Source organism: Chrysemys picta, chromosome 7 (genome assembly GCF_011386835.1).
Source record: "Chrysemys picta bellii isolate R12L10 chromosome 7, ASM1138683v2, whole genome shotgun sequence".
NCBI classification, from domain to species: Eukaryota; Metazoa; Chordata; order Testudines; family Emydidae; genus Chrysemys; species Chrysemys picta.
The window spans coordinates 41,093,860-41,108,895 of NC_088797.1; the positions used below are offsets into that span (position 1 = coordinate 41,093,860).

At 41.7% G+C, this 15,036-nt stretch overlaps 1 long non-coding RNA gene across 2 annotated transcripts in view; it reads left to right on the forward strand.

Moving 5' to 3' along the window:
* The window catches only part of LOC135972625 (uncharacterized), a 65,042-nt gene that overhangs the window by 3,943 nt on the left and 46,063 nt on the right, over positions 1-15,036 (forward strand). Inside the window, exon 2 of one of the 2 annotated variants that reach the window (XR_010589103.1) lies at positions 8,912-8,970. The exons of the other annotated variant lie outside the window; for it this stretch is intronic. This is a non-coding gene — a long non-coding RNA (uncharacterized LOC135972625). The remainder of the gene's footprint in view (positions 1-8,911; positions 8,971-15,036) is intronic. 2 annotated transcript variants of the gene reach the window in all.

Consider the following 15,036-nt stretch of genomic DNA (forward strand, 5'->3'; position numbering starts at 1 on the left):
AGGTCTTCAGTAGTGTAGAATCAAGAAATAGCCATTTCTTTCAGGAGAAAGTAGTAACAGACAGGACACCTAGGAAAACAAACGAATCCCTGATGTAATTCCATTGAAATCAATGGGACTTGAGTGCTTGTTTTAAGTATGTGCCTCAGTACTTTGCTGAATCAGGGCCTTAAACCTTAGGACACTGGCCGATCGTGAGGAGTTTAAACCCTCCACAACTGGCCAGATCAAAGGTATGGGGCGGAGGGGTTTGAAAGTGGGGGGGTGAGGAGCATTGGGGGCACTCCGATGGAAACTTCTATGGCCGGGGGTATAAGGAGCCAGAACAGAACTGTTGGGTGGAGCCAGTCCTTTCCAGGGATGCCAGCTTGCCTCACAGGCTCTGCCCACCTAATCACAGTTGCCAACAGTCCCGATTTGGCCAGGAATTCCCCAGGTTTTACCAGTTCATTACTGGTAACTGCAGCCCATTCCTATCCCTTAGGAAGGTAGCAGCACCGGAGGAAGGGGTTAAAAGCAGCCAAGGGCAGAACAGGATGGAATGAAGCCAGGAAGTGTAGCAACTCTGAGAGCAGCTTGTGGGAATGAGCCAGCTATTCACACTTGAGTGGGGAGAAAGATTGGGGATTATAGAAGAGGGAGAAGAGCAGAATAGAGAGGTGTGGAACTGATGGCAAGGGAGGAGGATAGTGACACAGGTGCATCAATTTCCTGCAATATCCTTGAAAAACATCACTGAATTAAGATTAAGTATCTTTACAGTCCATTGTATTAATTGCAAAGGTTATGTATTGTTGTGGGCCAAGATTGAAAGTAATCTCTCTAGGGGGAGATGCGATTGAACCCCAGGAAGTGTTATGAATTTCAAAGGACCGTATTGAACAATGCACCAGACAAGAATGGACTTTTGGGATAGACAGTGTCAAGTGGTTTACTCTGGGAATCTCTAGGGGGAGGTGAACGCAAATTCCCCACCTCTGGTTATGCAAAAACCCAGCTTTTTGAAGCTATGCTCTGAGGAGATGCCCATTGTCTGCTGATTACCTGTTCTTGGAGTCTCAAGATCAAAGGCCCAAGCTGTATAAAGGAATGATTAAGGTCATGTCTACATTAGCAAGCTTATACCAGCACAGCTGTACCAATGCAGCTACACTGCTGTAAGATCACTCATGTAGCCTCACTATGCTGACGGGAGAGAGTTCTCCCATCGATATAATAAAACCATCTAAACAAGTGGCGGTAGCTATGTTGGCAGGAGAGCTGTGCAAATGAGTGCTTATGCCGCTGAAACTTGTGTTGCTCAGGGGGGTGTTTTTTCACACCTCTGAGCAAAATAAGCTTTGTCAAAATAATGGATAGTGTAGATATGGCCTAACCCATTCATGTGCATGCTAGTTCTGCGCTCAGGCTGTTACACACTTGTAACCACACAAAAAACCCATTTGAAGGACTGACTTCTACCAGAGCCCTTGTTGAAGTTGTAGGGTGATCTCTGGTAATCTTATTAGCATGTGTGTAGGTTCTTTTTTTGTTTTGTTTTTAATATGTGTTTTGTATTGCTTTCACCTTAAGCATAAATGTGCTTGCTTAGAAAGAGCTGTGTAGTAATTTATAACTGGTGGCAATTACAGCTGTTCATAGCCTCTGGGGAGAAAGCAAAGCATAGACACTGTCCTGTTTAGTCAATCTGGCTTCCTGGGAATACCTGGAAAGACCCCAGTCATGAGCGTGAGAGATGTGGGTCTCTGCCCAAGAGAGGTGACGACTGAGGAGCTAGGCACCTAGAAAGGGTGCTCTCAAGGGACCAGGGTGGGGCGGGGGGTACAGGTGCAGTTGCCCTGAACAGTGGCATAAGATAGGAAAAGGAATTTTTATAGTTACTTACCAGCAGCACTGGATGGTGCTGACACAGCCACAAGATCAATAGCTACTGGTGTCACAATGAAGAGAACCCCGTGGTTGGTTGTGCCTGGTATCCCAAAAAAAGTTCAGATGGTGATGGAGAAATTATCTTTTGAAGGACATGATTTATTTAGCTCGAGTAAATATGTCTATGCATCCAGCGCTCAAGAAGTATTTATATTTTGTGGTAACGGACATATGTTAACAATTCAAAGTCCTTCTTTTTAGTCCCTCCACTGCCCCAAAGAACATAAGAACATAAGAATGGCCATACTGGGTCAGACCAAAGGTCCATCCAGCCCAGTATCCTGTCTACCAACAGTGGCCAATACCAGGTGCCCGAAAGGGAGTGAACCTAACAGGTAATGATCAAGTGATCTCTCTCTTGCCATCCATCTCCATCCTCTGACAAACAGAGGCTAGGGACACAATTCCTTACCCATCCTGTCTAATAGCCATTAATGGACTTAACCACCATGAATTTATCCAGTTCTCTTTTAAATGCTTCACAACCTCCTCAGGTAAGGAGTTCCACAAGTTGACTGTGCGCTGCGTGAAGAAGAACTTCCTTGTATTTGTTTTAAACCTGCTGCCTATTATTTCATTTGGTGACCCCTAGTTCTTGTATTATGGGAATAAGTAAATAACTTTTCCTTATCCACTTTCTCCACATCACTCATGATTTTATATACCTCTATCATATCCCCCCTTAGTCTCCTCTTTTCCAAGCTGAAGAGTCCTAGCCTCTTTAATCTCTCCTCATATGGGACCCATTCCAAACCCCTAATCATTTTAGTTGCCCTTTTCTGTACCTTTTCTAGTGCCAGTATATCTTTTTTGAAATGAGGAGACCACATCTGTATGCAGTATTCGAGATGTGGGCGTACCATCGATTTATATAAGGGCAATAATATATTCTCAGTCTTATTCTCTATCCCCTTTTTAATGATTCCTAACATCCTGTTTGTTTTTTTGACCTCCTCTGCACACTGCGTGGACCTCTTCAGAGAGCTATCCACGATGACTCCAAGATATTTTTCCTGACTTGTTGTAGCTAAATTAGCCCCCATCATATTGTATGTATAGTTGGGGTTATGTTTTCCAATGTGCATTACTTTAAATTTATCCACATTAAATTTCATTTGCCATTTTGTTGCCCAATCACTTAGTTTTGTGAGATCTTTTTGAAGTTCGTCACAGTCTGCTTTGGTCTTAACTATCTTGAGCAGTTTAGTATCATCTGCAAACTTTGCCATCTCACTGTTTACCCCTTTCTCCAGATCATTTCTGAATAAGTTGAATAGGATTGGTCCGAGGACTGACCCTTGGGGAACACCACTAGTTACCCCTCTCCATTCTGAGAATTTACCATTAATTCCTACCCTTTGTTCCCTGTCTTTTAACCAGTTCTCAATCCATGAAAGGATTAATTCCTTCCCTTTTATCCCATGACAGCTTAATTTACGTAAGAGCCTTTGGTGAGGGACCTTGTCAAAGGCTTTCTGGAAATCTAAGTACACTGTGTCCACTGGATCCCCCTTGTCCACATGTTTTTTGACCCCTTCAAAGAACTCTAATAGATTAGTAAGACACGATTTCCCTTTACAGAAACCATGTTGACTATTGCTCAACAGTTTATGTTTTTCTATGTGTCTGACAATTTTATTCTTAACTATTGTTTCGACTAATTTGCCCAGGACCGACGTTAGACTTACCGGTCTGTAATTGCCAGGATCACCTCTAGAGCCCTTTTTAAATATTGGTGTTACATTAGCTAACTTCCAGTCATTGGGTACAGAAGCTGATTTAAAGGACAGGTTACAAACCTTAGTTAATAGTTCCGCAACTTCACATTTGAGTTCTTTCAGAACTCTTGGGTGAATGCCATCTGGTCCCGGTGACTTGTTAATGTTAAGTTTATCAATTAATTCGAAATCAAATTTGGACCAGAAACCTGAGTCACAGGTTTATCTGAACCAGTGCAGATAAAAATAAGTCTTCCTCCAAAGATTTAACTTTCCCAAAACATGAACCTAATCTGTGCTGAGGTTTGAAAAAGTTTGGTTAACAATTTTTTACAACTATTTTTCACTTTTGAACACCTCAACACTTCTTAGCTTTGGCCAGGGGTGTAAGAATATGTGCTGAAAAGACTTAGGGTATGTTCACAGTACATGCATCTTGTGGCAGCATGCAGAGTACATGTGCTGCCTTACCCCCATAGCACAGGTATAAATAGCAGAGTAGGTGGTGAGGCACTACTTAGGCAAGTAAAGACATGCCTAACCCCTGTGAGTATGTACTCTACGTGGCTCTCTACAGATCTAAGCAGTGTCTCCCACATCTACTGCTATTTTTAACAGTGTAGTATCCCACCACAGGGAAAGACTCCAGCAGCAGGGAAAGGTTCTAACAGCCCCCTGCCAGAACCTTTCCCCACTGCCTAACCCCACTGCCAGAGCCTTTCACTGCTGCATGTAGCTACACACCGCAGTGTGTATACAGCCTGCTTTTCACTGCAGTGAGTAGCTACACATACCCTATCTGTCACCATCCGTGGTGTGCAGTTTAGGCATGGCTTCAGACAGGTTGTTCATGCAGTAATGCTGGCCTGACAGAGAAGAGGAACTTAAGTAGCTCACCATGAAGCATCACAATGACAATCTATTGTCAATGATGCTGGTCATAACTTCCTGATGATTTTGAGCCTCAACTTTTCAAAACAAGGATGAGCCCTCACTTAATGAAATGCATCAGTTAGTGGGAGAGAAAGTGAGACAAGAAAGCTTGGTGTCTACAGTCAGTGTCTTAAGACTTGAAAATGAGATTATGCAATTGTAGTCACTAAAGATGCCATGCAGAAGTGGCATTATCAGGTGATAATGCACCGTCATTGTGTCCCTGCTTTAGCCTTACTGCACCAACTGGCAGCAGTGTGGCCCATTGTGAGATCTTGTTCCTAATGTTAATGAAACTGGAGGGGATACCTCTCTATCAAATAAACAGGAGCAAGTGTCTCTTAAAAGCAAATATGTTGCAATAGACAAATGTGTGACTAAAATTTGCTGGCCTGTGAAGGCATGCCTTATCACCTGATATCCTTTCCCACTGAGGAGATAGTATCTTTACAGCTGGCTAGCTTGTTTTTCTGTAGAAATTTTATTGTAGCATGAGAGGCTGGCCATACTTTGTGCTAAATCGTTTTCACAGTCTTGGCCAGGCTCTCTGACTTAGCACTGCCTCTGGTCTGTTACTGCAAATAATCATTGTATATTATTTTGTTGATTTTTTAAAATCTGCAAATATTATGGGAATTAATTTAGAGCCAATATTTTAGTACAGTAGATTCCACTTAATAGCTAACCAGGTGTTGTTAACTTCCCGTTAATAGCAACATTTTGCCAGGAACCAAACCCATCCCACTGATGTTAATGTTAATAGAAGTTGGGTATTGGCAATGACATACTGCTTATTTGGAACTTTTTTGGAAGAAAGTCCCCACCTCCAGGCAGGTTTGCGGGGCTGCAGCCAGGGAAGGAAGCACTGGGACGTGCCTTCTCTGGCTGCAGCTCTGCAAACCTGTATGCAGCTACAGCCTGTCCCAGCACTTCCTTCTTGGCCTGCAGCCCCACAAACCAGCCTGCACACAGGAGGTAAGGAATTGTGGTCTGGGAAGGGAGGCTATTGGCAGGGCAATAGTGGGGAGGGGGACTGCAGCCTGGATGTTGGAGCTGCATGATCTCTCTCCTTGTGCTCTCCAAGTTGCATCCTGCTTATGGGGACTGCAGGAAAGGAAATCTGGGGACATGCTGAACCCCAACCCCCAGAGAGTGCAGGGAGAGGTATGGTGTAGCCCCACAAGACCCCAGTGCCCCTGCTCCTCATGGAAAGCCCCACCTTCTTGGCTGCATCCACCCTCCCTGCTGGATGCCCTGCCCACAATCCGGGCTCCAGCGCTGAAGCCAGAGAAGGCTCTTGCCAGCACCTCCTTCCCTGGCTGCTGCCTCACAAAGCTGTCTTCCACTTATTAGCACCTGCCAGATAATAGCACGTTTTCCTGGAAACTGAGGGGGCGGTAATAAGCAGACTCTACTGTATTGCTATAGCGCTAATTAATTATAAAACCAATAGTAAACAACATGAATGCCAAACAACTTTCTAATTATTATGTTGGTGAGGGTGCTCAGAGGCTCTGAACAGGGATCAGAGCTCCACAGGTCTAGGCATTGCCCCAAAGAGCTTACCATATATACACAAGGAGCTCAATCCAATGTCCATTGAAGTCAATGGGACCCTTTGGTTAATTTCAGTTGGGCATTGGATAAGGCCGATGATAAGGTACAAGAGATGGATGTAACAAATATGGAGTGAAGATAGGAGTATTCTGGGAAATGAGTTACACAGAAAAGTAATCATGAATGGTATTAAAAAGTGACAGTCTCAGCATACCAGCCACTGGCAGAGTTTTACAGGTATCCTAGCAGAGGTGAGTTTTAAGGGGAGATTTGGGGGCTAAAGCATCAACTTTACAGGGAAATGTTTCCCAAGCAAGGGGTGCTTCATGGGAGAAAGCACAGAGGTGCTTGAGAAAAAATTGAACTAGCAGGTGAATAAAGGCAAGACTAAGAAAAATGTATGTGACTTTGGATAAGTTTTTAGAGCTCAAGGAAATATAATTAAGCACAGATTTTATAGATTCCTGTTAGCTTGTTTTCCTGAGTGCTGTATAGTTGATGAATTCCAGTGAAAATGAGGTAGGATCAGAGGCTAAAATCGGGAAATAACAAGTTAAAAATTACTTAGATAAGTTAGATGTCTTTAAATCACCAGGGCCTGATGAAATAGGGAGGAGGGATAGCTCAGTGGTTTGAGCATTGGCCTGCTAAACCCAGGGTTGTGAGTTCAATCCTTGAGGGAGCCACTTAGGGGATCTGGGGCAAACATCTGTCTGGGGATTGGTCCTGCTTTGAGGAGGGGGTTGGACTACTTGAGCTCCTGAGATCCCTTCCAACCCTGATATTCTATGATTCTATGAAATAAATCCTAGAATATTCAAGGAGCTGACTGAGGAGATATCCAAGTCATTAACGATTATCTTCAAAAAGTCCATAGAAGGTGGGAGAGATTCCAGAGGACTGGAAAATGGCAAATATAGTGCCCATCTATAAAAAGGGGAATAAGGACAACCCAGGGAATTACTGACCAGTAATCTTAACTTCAGTACCCAGAAACTGGAGCAAATAATTAAGCAATCAGTTTGAAGACACCTACAAGATAATAAGGTGATCAGTAACAGTCAGCATGGATTTGTCAAGAACAAATCATGTCAAACCAACCTAATATCTTTCTTTACAGGGTAATAAGCCTTGTGGATTGGGGGAAGAGGTAGATGTGATATATCTTGACTTTAGTAAGGCTTTTGATACTGTCAGAGACAGTACTCTACTTCCACAATACTGTCTTGCATGACCGCATAAAAAAGCTAGGGAAATGCAATCTAGATGGAGCTACTAGAAGGTGGGTTCATAACTGGTTTGAAAACCATTCCCAGAGAGTAATCATCATTGGTTCATAGTCAAGCAGGAAAGGGCATATCAAGTGGGGTCCTTCAGGGATCAGTTCTGGGTCTGGTTCTGTTCTATATATTCATCAATGATTTAGATAATGGCATAAAGAGTACACTTATAACGTTTGACGACAATATCAAGCTGGGAGGGGTTGCAAGTGCTTTGGAAAATAGGATTAAAATTCAAAATGTTCTGGACAAACTGGAGAAATGGTCTGATGTAAATAGGATTAAATTCAATAAGGAAAAATGCAAAGTACTCCACACATAAAAAATGGGAAATGACTGCCTATGAAGGAGGCCTGCGGAAAGGGACCTTGGGGTCAGTGGATCACAAGCTAAATATGAGTCAAAAGTGTAAGACTATTTCAAAAAAAGCAAACATCATTCTGGGATGTTTTAGCAGGGGTGTTGTAAGCAAGACACAAGAAGTAATTCTGCTCTACTCTGCACTGATTAGGCCTCAGCTGGAGTATTATGTCCAGTTCTGGGCACCACATTTCAGGAAAGATGTGGACAAATTGGAGCCAGTCCAGAGAAAAGTAACAAAAATGATTAAAAGTATAGATTGAAAAAATGGATTCGTTTAGTCTGGAGAAGAGAAGACTGAGAGGGGCACATGATAACTGTTTTCAAGTACACAAAAGGTTATTACAGGAGGAGGGAGAAAATATGTTCTTTTTAACCTCTGAGGATAGGACAAGAAGAAATAGACTTAAATTGCAGCAAGGGCAGTTTAGGTTGGACATTAGGAAAAACTTTCTGTCAGGGTAGTTAAACACTGGAATAAATTACCTAGTGAGGTTGCGGAATCTCTGTCATTGGAGATTTTTAAGAGCAGGTTAGACAATCACCAGTCAGGGATGGTCTAGAAAATACTTAGACCTGCCATGAGTGCAGGGGACTGGCTAGGGAAGACCGCTTGAGGTCCCTTCCAGTCCTGTGATTCTATGATATCTTGATTTAAATTGTATTTGCTACGAGTTAATTCACAGTAAAAAGCATTTTCTTTGACCTTTAAATAAAGTCTCTGATCTGATAACATATTGCGAGAGACATATAAATGTCACCAACACAAAAATCAAATCCCAATGCTAGTGATTTATCAACCATTCAGCAAACAAGGAAAACATGGATAATAGAGTAACTAGGAATAAACTACTTTTGGTATGAACCAGTGATTAACTCAGCTACTACTATTCTATACAGAAAGCCAATAATAAAATCAGCTAGTATTGGGTTACAAAGAAAATTACAACCTTCCTAGGTAAAACCGGGACCAAACATTAAAGCAATCTGTGTGTGTGTGTGGGGCGGGGGGGAGGGAGTACAAAAAACAAACAAACATTTTTTGTTACAGTGCTAAATAAATAAATAAATGCTCTAGGGGAAAAAAACCCTAGTAATCCTTTAAATAATGAATATTTTCCAACTATTATACAGACAGATTTTCCTGCTGGGTGGCACCTGGTGATTTAATAAATGTATCATACTGCTAAAATGTGAGTATAACTTGCTATATTCTGAGCTCTGGTATACATGTGCAGTACTCCACTGCATGGAACAGATTTACAGCCATGTAACAAAGAGAGAGACCTGGACCCAAAGGGTTTGTGCCAGCGCTGTGCATTCCTTTATGATGTGTCAATAGGGAGAAAAGTTAAACAAGGCTCTCATCATGCTTAATAGTAAGGTATGAAAAGAATGAGGAATTATTTGAAAGAAAATTTGTGAGGTTGTCTTGGCACCAGTAATGTGTTCTGTGAAAAGTTATTTAGGGATACGTTTTCAGCAGAGTTGAAAAAGATTTGCACAAGGGGATATACAGAGGAAAAATAGGATGAAATTAAGAGAGGAGAATTGAAGGCAGAACTTAAGGAAAGCAAAGAGATGAATTATGCTGTGGAAAAAAATTCCCAAGGGAAGCAGTGTAACCCCTGACACTTGGGACAATTTAAATACTAGACTAGAACTCTTACTTGTAAATGTACAATAGGAAGCAATCCTGCTTTGGCAGAAAAACAGACTAGACAACTCTCTGTTCTAGACACTTCTCATCTCTAAGAACATTCTATGTTCATTACTGTGAATGGCCAAATGTCCTTATTGGCCAAAGTCTGCTTTCAAATTCACTGCGTGTCTTCCTTGTGTTAGTCTGAGTGCTTCAAATGATTGCAACTGTAGCAGTGGGACAGGGAGGGAGAGATGGTAAAAGACAACACTTTATATTTTGAATATTATTTCACTGGTATCCACCGAACCACAAGCATAATGTGCTCTCTATGTGTAGAATTGGGCCACTGAATACTACACTTCCTGTCATTTCCAAATGTAGGAGATACTATAATATTGAATTGTGAGATGGCCAAGCCAGGGCTAAGTGTGATGAGGTGTGACTCTGAAAGGGGAAAAAAAAAAGACATGGCCTCATTGCCAGGCAGCACTCATGGCAGCCTCTGATCTGGGTCACCAGGCACAGATGGGGAGCCAACTACAATGAGAACCTTTGAAACGAAAGGCAGATCTATCCCCCCAGCTAGGGGTGCTGCTGTAACCTCTGCCAGTTCTTCCATTTGCGCCCCCAATTATTATGTTGGCCATATATTGGCACGAACAACTTAAATAGAAGGGGGGTTGCAGTTACTGCCACAGTGAAACAGCTAGGCAGTTATTAAGCTGGTGTTTTAATTTAAAAATGGGCGTTTTCAGAAAAATCAATTTGGCAAAGTAGTTCTTCAAAAGAAAAAAAGCATTACACCAAAAACTCTGGACGTCTAAGGAAGCTGAGTTATAATCAAAATCTGGAAAATAGACCCCTTACATTATGGGATCTGACCTAAAAGCAAAACCCTAGAACAGAGGTTTAAACTTGGGAATGCGCTACCTTTCTTTCTTCTCAGAACACCCTCAAAAAGTCGAAGTGCCAGGGGAGGCACATTTCATCTTCTGGCTTGGGCTATCTTTAAGGTACATTTGTGTTCACTAAAAATAGTATCTGCTGCAGCAGCTGCTGCTGAAGAAATGCACTAGACATGCCTTCAAAACTCAAACGGATCTTTCAGAAATTTGCAAAATCTGCACACCAACCCAGATGTCAAAAAATGCTCTGAAGTTAATATAACATGTCAGTGTCAGCAGCTCAAAAATGCAAATGAGGACTAACAAACTAGGACCCAAGTTCTCTAAGAGGAACAGAAACGAACCAATAAATTCCATACTGCTGAAAGTGATTAGAATGAGACTTAGATATGGCACACGTTCTAAATCAGACCGCTGATATGAGAATTTGAATGAGGACTGCATCCTGGCTCCCTATGCTTGACATAGCATGAAACAGCTTCCTTGATGGAGGTCATTACTTGATTAGGAAGTAGAAAATCCTCTTCCAACAATATTTTTAATACAACTATTCAAAGATTAGACTAGATACCTTTCATTAGACTTTTTGATGGTCTAGGGTGACACTATGTGGCTAATCCAAGCACTGAAATATCAGCTGCATTTATCTCATGATTTTTTTTTATTATGAAACTGCTAGATACAACCTCTTTATTTCTAAAATTTAAAAAATGGTATAACACATCAAGCTTTAAGAATAAAAACTATAAAGTAATAAGCTTGCCTCATCTTTGCTTCTTATCTTAAACCTTCATGCAATTTCCTTCAATGTTAGTGCATAGGGAGAAAATATACATGTGAAAGATGTGATCAGATTGTGAAAGTTAATATTGTTATCCCTTTTAACCTGAATGGTTAGTAAAGTTCACAGTTTTGTGGGTTGGTTCTGTTAGGAGGAGATATTGAGGAACGAGTCAAGTATTTCTCTGATGCAATTTCTTGTTTGTTTACAAGGAGCAGACATAATGTCCTGCTTCCCTAAACACAGGAGGAATCATTCAGCAGGACACAGTTTCTTTACTCACAGTTCCAAGCATTTTTCCAGCCAGCACTCTCCCCCAAAACTCTCAGCTTTTTCTTAAGGGTCATCTATACACATTTCTCTGGGGCTTCCTTGCTGTCTTCTCTGTCTGCTTCTGTAGTGTTTCTGCCCCCCACCCCACTCTCTCTCTCGGTGTCACACACACATACCTACTCACTCTCCCTCCCTCAAACAATATCTAGTCCCCTGCATTTGCATTCAGCACTGTCTGAACACTCCCCCACACACACACACACACCTCAACTCCACCCGTCATCTCAATATAGTCCAGAATGGTGACACCCTCTATGACCCATCCCGAACAGAAAGAAAAATAATTTACAATCACAAATGATACAAGCCTTAACTATTTACATAGTGTTTTTCTGTCAGGACATTTTCACATTGGTTTTACTTCCATCAAAATCTCCTTGAAGCTCTTCTCTCCCTGCCTTATTTCCTTTCAGCCACCCAAGAAGGGCCTCTTTCAATGAGTCCTTGGAGACTACATCTTGATTCTGCAAAATCTGCTGGCTGCGACAGACCCTGCCCATTTTGTTCTAAAGAAGAACTCTTCTCTGTCACAGCCCTTCCAGCCTCAGTTTTCTACAGCTAAATCCTCAGGTTTTGGGGACAGCCATGCTGCAACCCTGTCCCCCAGTACCTTTTCAGCTGCTTCTTATGGATGACTCTGGGTTCAGTCCTGGGACACAACTGTATTTTGTACACCACTTCATTTATTCAGGTCAATACTGTATATAGTTCCTATCAAGGTTTATCCAGCTTAGGGATCAGACTGTTCTTTCTCCTAGGATTGGGAATCAGTTATACATGTATCAAGGGATCTGATCTCACGTGAGACTTCTGATCTGGTGAAGAATTCATTCACTAGAACCTCTGCTATTGTCACAGTCTCTTAATTCTAGTTTGGGTGAACTTCAGACCATTTCTTAAAGTAGCTTTTAGCTACCAACAAATATTCATTGCTAAACTCTGTCTCAGATAAAGGCCCAAGCATATTAAGCAGCAATGTGGTCCATTTATGCCTCCAGAGATACTGCTGCCTAGGGGCTTTTCCTGTCTTAGGGGGATCCTGCTTTACAATACAAGCATCACAGTTCCTGCATCACTTTTCTACATCCTGCCTGCATTTTACCCCATAGAAATTCTCCCTTATCTTGGCTAAGGTTTTTGCAACTCCAAAATGTCCAGCAGTTTTAAGATCGTGATGTAACTCAGAACTTCCTTTTTTCAATGTATGTGGTATAACCAGCCAATACCTGTACCCATCACCTCATCACTCGCTGGTTTTTCCACAACCTCTATACAATATTTCATCCTTAAATTCCAAGTTTTCCAACTGTAAGCAGAAAGTTTTTACTCTGGTATTCAGTGACAATACTACATACTAAAGGTGGCTGCATTTGCCAAATGATATTCCAATCACACACTATTCTGATATGAGGATCCTCTCTTTGGGAAGCTTTTAACTGCTCTGGACTCCATTCGTGCCTTCCCACATTCATTGGGATAAACCAGGAACATTTGCACTGCTGTGAGTTGTGGGAAGAGAGGAGACAGCCAGCTTTTCCTGAGTACCCTCATTCCGTTCAGCAACCAGTTCCTTGATGTCCTCCTTAGAGCAGGTTTACAGTTAGCCTCTCAACAAGCATTACTACTATAAGATTTACCACGCCTGGGCCCAGCCTCTGAGAAATCGTGAAATAGCACTGCAGTTTTTCCAACCACCTGGCAAGTTGCTCCTCCGGATTTTTGAATCTGAAGAGCCATTGCAGGAATGAAAGGTCTGTTCTGACCACAAACTCTCCCCCAAACAAATAGAGGTGACAATGTTCTATAGATTTAACCACCGCCAGAAGTATTTCAAGTGTGGTGTAATAATTTCTCTCCAAAAAAGTAGACTTTTGCTGTAATAAAAACTACCATCTCAAGTCCTTTATGTTCATATCAATACTGCCGCCAAACCGTAAGTGTTAGAATCTGTCTCTAACATGAAAGGTGTTTTGAAACACAGGCTAAGACAGGAGCAGTCAAGAGTCTTGCTACATCACACTCTGCTGACCACTGAAATGGTTTCTGTTTCTCATCCAACCTATACAATGGTTTTGCAGTAGTGGCAAACCCACAAATAAACCATCTGTAATAGGAGCAGACCACTACAAAATGCTGCACATCTGAGAGTACCTGGGCAGTTCTTCAAATCTCAATTTTCTTTTTGTTTCTGAAAATTCCACCCTCACTGATTGTCTCTCCAAGGTAAATTACCTCTTTATAAACAAAAAATTTCTTTGGGTTCAATTTTCAGATTGGCAGCCTTAAGCTTATCACAGGCCATTTGTGAATGCATCAGTTCCTGTCCAAGGGTTTTAATATGCTCCAAGACATTATCTAGGTATAACACACAGGCGAAGAGTGGGAAGCCATGGAACACCCTCTCCATTAGCCTCTAAAAATGTGACAGGTGCATTGCACAGGCTGAAAGCCATCACTTGAAATTGCATGCCTTGTTCTGCAGGGAAAGCAGTCTTTTCCTTGTCCCTTGGGTCCATTTCCACTTGCTGATACCCACTTTCAAGACTCAGTGTAGTAAATCAGTTTGAACCTCCGTACAGAATTTAGCATGATAATGGATAATAATCCTTTTGATTTCATTTAGTTTTCTGTAGTCCACCCAGATTCTGGTATTGACATCATTTTTCTTAACCAGGACTATGGGTGAGGCTGCAATGATTTTATGCTGACATAGGCTCTGCTCCTGGGGCTTCACATTGGCAATAGTTTCCACTCACATGGATCCAGTTTGCAATATTTGAGCCTTTATGCACTGAGGAGTAATTGAGCAGCTCTCCCTTGAACCCCTCTTCTTTGTTCTTCCTCCACCACCCAGCAGCTTTCCCTGGTCCTACATCTGCCCCTCCATATTTCTGTGGGCTGCTCTGCTGCCAATGGCCAGTCCCCATTGCCAAGTGAAATAAGAGAAGGACTTTGATTAGTCATTATGTACCATGACCCTTCTCACAAGGTTGGCAGGTCCAGATATATTGTGAATTCACGTGCATGACATTCAATGCTAAAACATAACAAGGTAGACATTAAAATTAATCCTAAAGTAGGGTGTGAGAAACTAAGGGCTGCTCTACATGGTGGGGTAATGTGGACTACAGGGGAGTGATTTCTAAAGCACACTAACATGCTGCACATTAATTGGTCCACGTAGACCCAGCAATGTGCAGTGCTTTAGAAATCACACCCCATAGTCCACATTAACCTATCATGTTACCCACAGGATACTAACGATGCTAATATTTCGCTTCCAATGTAATTAAGGAAGAAACTAGCATATTTATTTGATTATTTTTTTATCCTCAAGATGAACAAATTCATGCCTTTTGCCTTAAGGAGAGTTAACTCATATTCCTAGAGACATAAAAATAAATTGTTCAGTCAGACTACTATTAAACTTTCTCTGCAACCATATTTTAGCTGGCTATAATACAAGAATCATGAAACATGTTGAAATGTACATCATTGTCTACTTTGGTAGTTGGCATGGTTTCAAAACACAAAAATCCCTTAAATTGGAATTTAAGCTAAATTTTTAATATTCAAAGCTGCCAAAAAGAAAAAA